This window comes from Mus caroli, chromosome 14 (genome assembly GCF_900094665.2).
Source record: "Mus caroli chromosome 14, CAROLI_EIJ_v1.1, whole genome shotgun sequence".
Taxonomy (NCBI): domain Eukaryota; kingdom Metazoa; phylum Chordata; class Mammalia; order Rodentia; family Muridae; genus Mus; species Mus caroli.
Genome location: NC_034583.1, coordinates 96172061 through 96179215, shown reverse-complemented (window position 1 = coordinate 96179215; position 7155 = coordinate 96172061). Strand labels below are relative to the sequence as shown.

Genomic DNA, 7155 nt, shown 5'->3' with positions numbered 1-7155 from the left:
TAGAATAATACAGATGCATGGGAAAGTTATGGAAACTACAGGTCAGAAGCTAGAGAGGTGGTGCGGAGAAAGATGGTCGTACATGTGTAGGAGACATTTTCATGTCACATCCCATACCCAGATCTGTGAGCTGATGCAGTTGCTCATAACTTTCCCCTCCTCTTTTCTTTTTCAGGCCCTACCACATTGGGTAGGTCCTAGGACACCATGTTAGGCCGTCAATGTGGAGAAGCATCCCTAATCTGCTTTGCTTAACTTACAACCTTGTTCAGAATCCTTTCTTTTGTCTCTTGATATGATGCAGTCCTATGGAATTCATCACCTCTAAAGGCACTAATTTCACTTCATTTTCTGGCTACACAGTCAATTTTGAGTATCAGTGCTATAGAGATTACTGCCTTAGTCAAGGTTTTATATAAGTAAGATACAAGTTTGAATTTCAAAATCATATGTGACAAAACAGAGGAGGACATATTGTACAAATACGGTAAGTATAATATCTGATCTAATCAAAACATGTCATACTGACTGTGGTACTTGGTAGATAAATTTATACAATTTTAATGTATTTAGAAAATAAAAACAGTTCAAATCAGATGCGTTAGTTTTATTCTGTTGGGGGGTGGGGTGCAAAGGATAGCTTCATTTAATCATTCAAAAATGTAGACATATGTCAAAATATATCAGCTAAGCGCAGATGCTCCTGCTGGTTATCCTGGCCCTCAAAGCTGGGACTGAAAAGCACCCTAAGTTCAAACCCAGCCTGGGTTACAGAGTGAAGCTGAACACTTTTTAAACTTTCCATTCATCATTTTAAAATGACTATGTTATATTAATCATTTGTATTGTTGAGATTCTCACTATTGATATATCCAAAGTAATTCGCAGGAGAGTCTTGAATGAATACCTACACTCTCAAGTTCATTGTTACACTATTTATAATCATGGCACTCCAGTATCCATGAGTATTGATGGATAATGAAAATCAGATATGTATACAGATCAAATGCTATGATGTAAAAAGCAAAATATGTCCTGTGTTAGTGAGCTTCTGTCATTAGCTTTGTGCAGTGGCAGTATCATAGCCAATGAGGTTTATCTGAGGCGTCATTGTTGCTAATCGAAGACTTTTCCCAGCCACTGTCATTATACCGAAATAGTTAAGATGATAAACACGGAAGCTTGCTTTATGTGGATCATGGCTTTAGAAGTTCAAGTATATGATTAAAGATGTTTAAAACTTTAAGTCAGTTGATGGACAGCCCATGATGTATCGAGTCCATGGCATAATAAAATTGCTTTCTATCATGAAATAGAAAGTAAAAAAAAGGCACAATGACTCTAGGGGACATAATCCTAGTAACTTAAGGACCACTTTCCAGACCTCACTTCTAAACCCCAATAGCATCAGTGTGGAGACCAGGCGTCTGATACACAGCCCTTGGGAGAACATATATTTTCCAAACTATGGTTCCAACATCTATATGGATAACCCTAGATACCATTGCACTAAGCAAAATAACTCCTGTATAGAAATACAAATATTATATCATTTTTCCTAGATACAGAATTATAGATTCTGTTGTAAGGGATTAGAAAAAGTGTGGTGTGTTGGTAAAAGGTAACACAATTATAGTTAGAAAGAATAAAGTATCAATAGGTTTATTGTACCAACAAGAGGACGATAACTAATTATAATATAGTATCCTTTTAAAATTATAAAGAGTGGGTGTGACTTGCATTTGTCACAAAACATGATAATTATGTGAGGGAATGCATTTGTTAATTAATTAAATTTATTAACCATATGTCTACTTCATGTTGATAAAGTTAAAAATATACTGAGCTGTCTGTAAATTCTCTCTAATTTGAAGAGTTATTTATTGCCAACAGTGCTATATCTTTAATAAAAGGTCTTTAAAACACACAGGGAATTATATGTATTTCCAGGTATTTTCCAACAGTATATTTATTGTGTTAAAGAAAGTTTCTAGACAGCTAGCATTTATTATAATAAGATTTTCCCTAGATGGTAAAGTCAGAAGCTTGACTACAGGAAATGAATTATTAACCAGTTACTGTGTATTTGTTGAGGTATTACGCATACCTTCCCCATCTGTCATTTCATATACCTATGTCTTACCTGTAGAGCAAACTTTGCTTTTATCAAACTCAGCTGGGGATTATTATATCAGTTTTAATGCCTCTAAAACTATACAAAGTGTGAATTTATATCACGAGTGGAAAATCTGAGAATTGAGGACATTTTCCATGTGGCAGTCTCATAAAACTATCACATTTAACAAACAACTTGAATTCAAGAGAAATTTTCAGAAATCTTTTGAGCACATTTGCAGCCTTAGGAGGAAGTGCTAATATGGAATCTGTCTGTTCTGCTGCAGCTGCTTGATTTATGAAAGCATAAACAACTGTGACTCATTCTGAGGAAGTCATAATTACCATATGGAGTACTAAATGTACAGACACTTCATAAGGACCCAAGCAATGGCTTAAATTATAGCCATTATGCCATGCCCACTCCCAAATCCTACTTTAATCCCCACTGCAGGAAAACATTAACTCCACTCAATACTTTTCACTATCAATTTCACTGCATCTTAAGAATACATATATATATCATATATCCAGACACCTAATAAAATAGTTAAGTAAAAGCTGACTCACTAGGGACAATTTAAGTGACTGTTCCCTCAAGTGTTTGATAATGATAGTGTCCCATGTCACTCTTGGTTCTATGTTGTGCTGCCAAGTAAGAATGCTATGAGATTGCTTTTAGGAGTGGCTTTTGATGACTCTACAATGGACTGAATAGGCAAGCAATATGTTGTGATCAAGACATTTGAATGAAACCATAACAAGCATTGTCATCCTAAAAGAAAAGAGAGCTTTGGAAACAGAGATGGAATCGTAAAATGAATACAAGGAAAAACAAAGGAAAGAGAGATTGTGTTAAAACTTCCTATCACAGAAGAGCAATGGGGGAGGGCCATATTGTATATACAGAGCAAAATTAATGATGTGATAAAAAATCAACCATCTAAGTTAGATTCTTTAGGAGAATATTAGAGACATATTTTGCAAGACATTCTGATATGTATCTGTTGATTAGATTCTTTTTGCAATTATACCTATAAATGCATATTCATGGTTTAGGCAACTTTTTTGAATAAATGTATTTAACATGTTTCTGGCTAAATGTTTAGTGTGAAAGGCTCAACACGGTTCATTATTCTGTGACACAAATTATCCTATTTTCTCTGTAATCTATCTGCATAAGGTCAATTGGCATTCTCTATTAGAAATTATTATAGGGCTGAACTCAAAGCAAGGCTAAGTGAATCACAAAAGGGGGAAACCCAGTTTCAGAAAACCCAAATACTGTCCAGGTATCCAGGTGGTCCTCAAGTGCCTGTGAACACTGCTTCTTCCAGTTGGCATGAACATCTGTTCCACAATGAAAGGCTGTGAAGAAAATGACACAAGTGGTAGGCACTGACATAGTCAGGAGAAAGGAAATGATTTATTTTATATTAAAAATTGTTACTGTTGCCAAAATAAAAGCACAACTTGAATATGCCTCTGTATGACTTATATAACATATGTGTGTTTAAGAGAAAGATTGTATATTTTTATTAAATCATAACACAAAAATACAGGGCTCTGAAAATCTAATTAGCACAATGAAGAAAAACAGGAGACCTATAAAAACTACACTCTGAAATATGAGTCAGATTCTACCAAGAATTTAGAATTAGAGGAGAACTCTCCCCTCAAAAAAAGAATATATTTACTAAATTGTTCATTTCTCAGCTACAATGTATGAGAAAGCTGACCAGCATTTATGAATTTTAAATTAAACAAAAAATCATTGGAGACTATGAATATTATAAATTATCTGCATAATAATTTAAGAAACTAATGGTTAAATTAGAAAATAGATTATGTAGCTGAAACTGACTACATTTCAGCATTTCCAATAGGTTCATGGAATATAAAAATAATCCACCTGTGAGTTGATTCTCTGTTCTGCCTATTGTGATCAGTGCTTCTTGAATATGGAAGAGAAGATATTACTTCAAATTACTGATTTATTTTCTTTTGAGTCTATACTTGTATTCCTATGGACATGGGATCATGCCTCATTCATATGTTGGTATTTTAACTTTTAAGTAATTTCCACATCTCTGGGCCAACTAGCATTTTTATGAAATAGACAGGTTTCCTATGGAGCATGTATATCTTTTATGCTTGAGGGAAGTCATTCCAATATGGGTGAAATAGTAATTGGAAAAGCCTTCAGCTCTTCAATGACCCTACTGTGTCAGCCCGTAGGCCAGTACTGTGAGACCAGCCTGCTGTCAAAATGGCGAGGAGGTCCAATATATGAGCAGTATTTAAGAGCTTGAAGCTACAATGACTTCCTATTATGGGGTTTTAGTACTTATCCTCCTCAAGGAGACTGGAGAGAGTCTGAAGCTCAATTCTCTTTTCTTCCTCCAAGAACAAAATATTTTTCTCTGCAATGTGTTGTTTGGAATGTGTTGAAGGATTATGTAGATAGTGTAAAACTGTCATCAAGTGAGGGATGGGGTTGCCATCCCACAGTCACAACTCTGACCCATAATTGTTCCTGTCTGAAAGAATTACAGGGATGGAAATGGAGAGAGGCCTGAGGAAAAGAAGGTCCGGTGACAGACCCAAAGTGGGATCCAGATCAAGGGGAGGTCCTAAGACCTGACACTATTAGGGAGGCTATGGAGCACTCACAAAAATGGACCTAGCATGACCGCACTCCTGAAGATCCAACAAGCAGCTGAAAGAGTCAGAGTCAGATATTTGCACCCAGCCAATGGACAGAAACTGCTGATCCCTGTGGTTGATTTAGGGCAAAGCTGAAAGAAGCTGAAGAGGAAGGCAGCCCTGTAAGAGGATCACCAGTCTCAATTAACCTGAGATGTCTCAGATTCTGGAATACCAACCAGGCAGCATACACCAACTAATATGAGGCCCCCAACACATATACAGCAGAGGACTACCAGGTCTGGATTTGGTCAGAGAAGATGCTCCTAATCCTCAAGAGACTGGAGGCTCCAGGGAGTTTAGAGGTCTGGTGGGGTGGGGGTGGGAGGTGGGGGCATCCTTGTTGCGACAGGGGGATGGGGAAGAGGTATGGGATGTGGTATGGGAGTGGGCCTGGAAGGGAATAAGATCTGGAGTTTTTTTTTTTTTTTAATGTCTTATTTTCTTGTTTATCCTTCTGTTAGTGTGATAGCTTATCTTTTATGGTAAGTTCTAATAATGGGACTTTTCTTGTGTAGTTACATAACTGATTCTGGGACAGATATGTGCTAGAGAGGTCTACTCTATCATCTTGCTGGCATCTGTGATCTGAAAACTGACCTTTGGATACATAATAAACTACAGGTATGAGCCAGTCCCACCCCATTTTTCACATGTGAAATATTCCATGTGCAAGAAAGCTAAAGTAGCTTTTTTTTAATTAGATATTTTCTTTATTTATATTTCAAATTTTATCCCCTTTCCTCATTTCCCCTCTGAACCCCCCCATCCCATCACCCCTCCCCCTGCTCACTAACCCACCCACTCCCATTTCCCTGTCCTGGCATTCCCCTACACTGGGGCCCTTCACAAGACCAAGGGCCTGTCCTCTCATTGATGTCCCACAAGGTCATCCTCTGCTACATATGCAGCTGGAGCCATGAGTCCCATCATGTGTACTCTTTGGTTGGTGGTTTAGTCCCTGGGAGCTCTGGGGGTACTAGTTGGTTCATATTGTTGTTCCTCCTATGAAGCTGCAAACCCCTCAGCTCCTTGGGTCCAAAGTAGCTTTTCTAAGCCATGGCACTTAAAGTGACCAAGAAGGAAGTCAATTTAGAGGATTCTGGTGATAGCAAGCAGAGAATTTTCTTTATAACAGTGTAAGAAATGAAAATATGTTATGAAAAAGGTGACTGACATCATGATCCTAGAATGAGAAACTAGCTCAAAATTTGGGCCTGGCAAGCAGGAGAAGGCAGCACAAAGCACCTGAAATTTGAGGGAAACATTGAAATCAATGGCACATCGGAGCATATCAAAAGAAAACCAAACAGGGAGTTACAATTGACTCCTCTCGGTGAATGAAAGAAACATAAAGGGTTAACAGGTAGCTGAAAGAAACATGTTGGATAAGTTATCTTATGTATCTCACGAAAAAAATTATCAGTAAGGAACAGAATGCGTTAGAAAGTCATTTTGTTCTTTGAAGGCCTCACTTTGATGTTCAAAAACATTGAAAGAAATGAGAAGTGAACAGAATGCTCAAGACAAAATATTAAAATTATCATTCCTTAGGTATGGTAAAACATCAAAATTATCATTCCTTAGTTATTGATATTGTAAAACATATTAAAATCATCATTTTTAATTATTGATACAGTAAAACACTAAACAAAAATCTTAGTTATCACGAACAGGACTGTCCAGATGATTTAGTGGAAGAGGTACTAATCTGGATGCCTGATGAGCTGAGTTCTAATCCGGAAACTCACATAGTGGAAGGAGAGACCAATAATTACACAAGTTATTGATTTATCTCTCATATGTGCCATGGCACACTGTAAAGGAGTTTTAATACAGCAACATAGCTGCTCTGGCAAGGGATCACATCCAAAGACCTAGGTCTCTATGATCCAGATAGAATGACATACACATTTAATCCCTCAGGTTGAAATAAAGGCATGCCTTTAGTATACACCTTTAAATTCCAAATAATGAAAGTAAAGTTAGTTTGTAGAAGGAAGTAGCCATGTTTGAAAATGACATCCAATTGAGGCAAAAAAAAAAAAAAAAAAGTGATGAATCAGAATGAGTCAGAGAGAGAATACTCCCAACTCTAAGAAGAACAGCAGAGGAAAGAAAGGTAACTTAACAGAGTAACAGAGAGAGGGGGAAGGGGAGGAGGAAAGGGAGGGAGACAGACAGAAAGACAGACAGAAAGACAGAGAGACAGGAACAAAGACAGACATACAGACAGACAGGAGTGGGGGGGCGCGGTTACAGAGACAGGTTGCAGATAAAGACAGAACAAGCTAAATAATGAGAAAAAGCCAGGAAATTAGAACAGATTGCCTG

General features: G+C 37.3%; 1 pseudogene; it reads left to right on the top strand.

Moving 5' to 3' along the window:
- The first annotated feature begins 1059 nt into the window (after positions 1 to 1059).
- LOC115029354 lies at positions 1060 to 1217 on the top strand (annotated as a pseudogene).
- The last annotated feature ends 5938 nt before the right edge of the window (positions 1218 to 7155 follow it).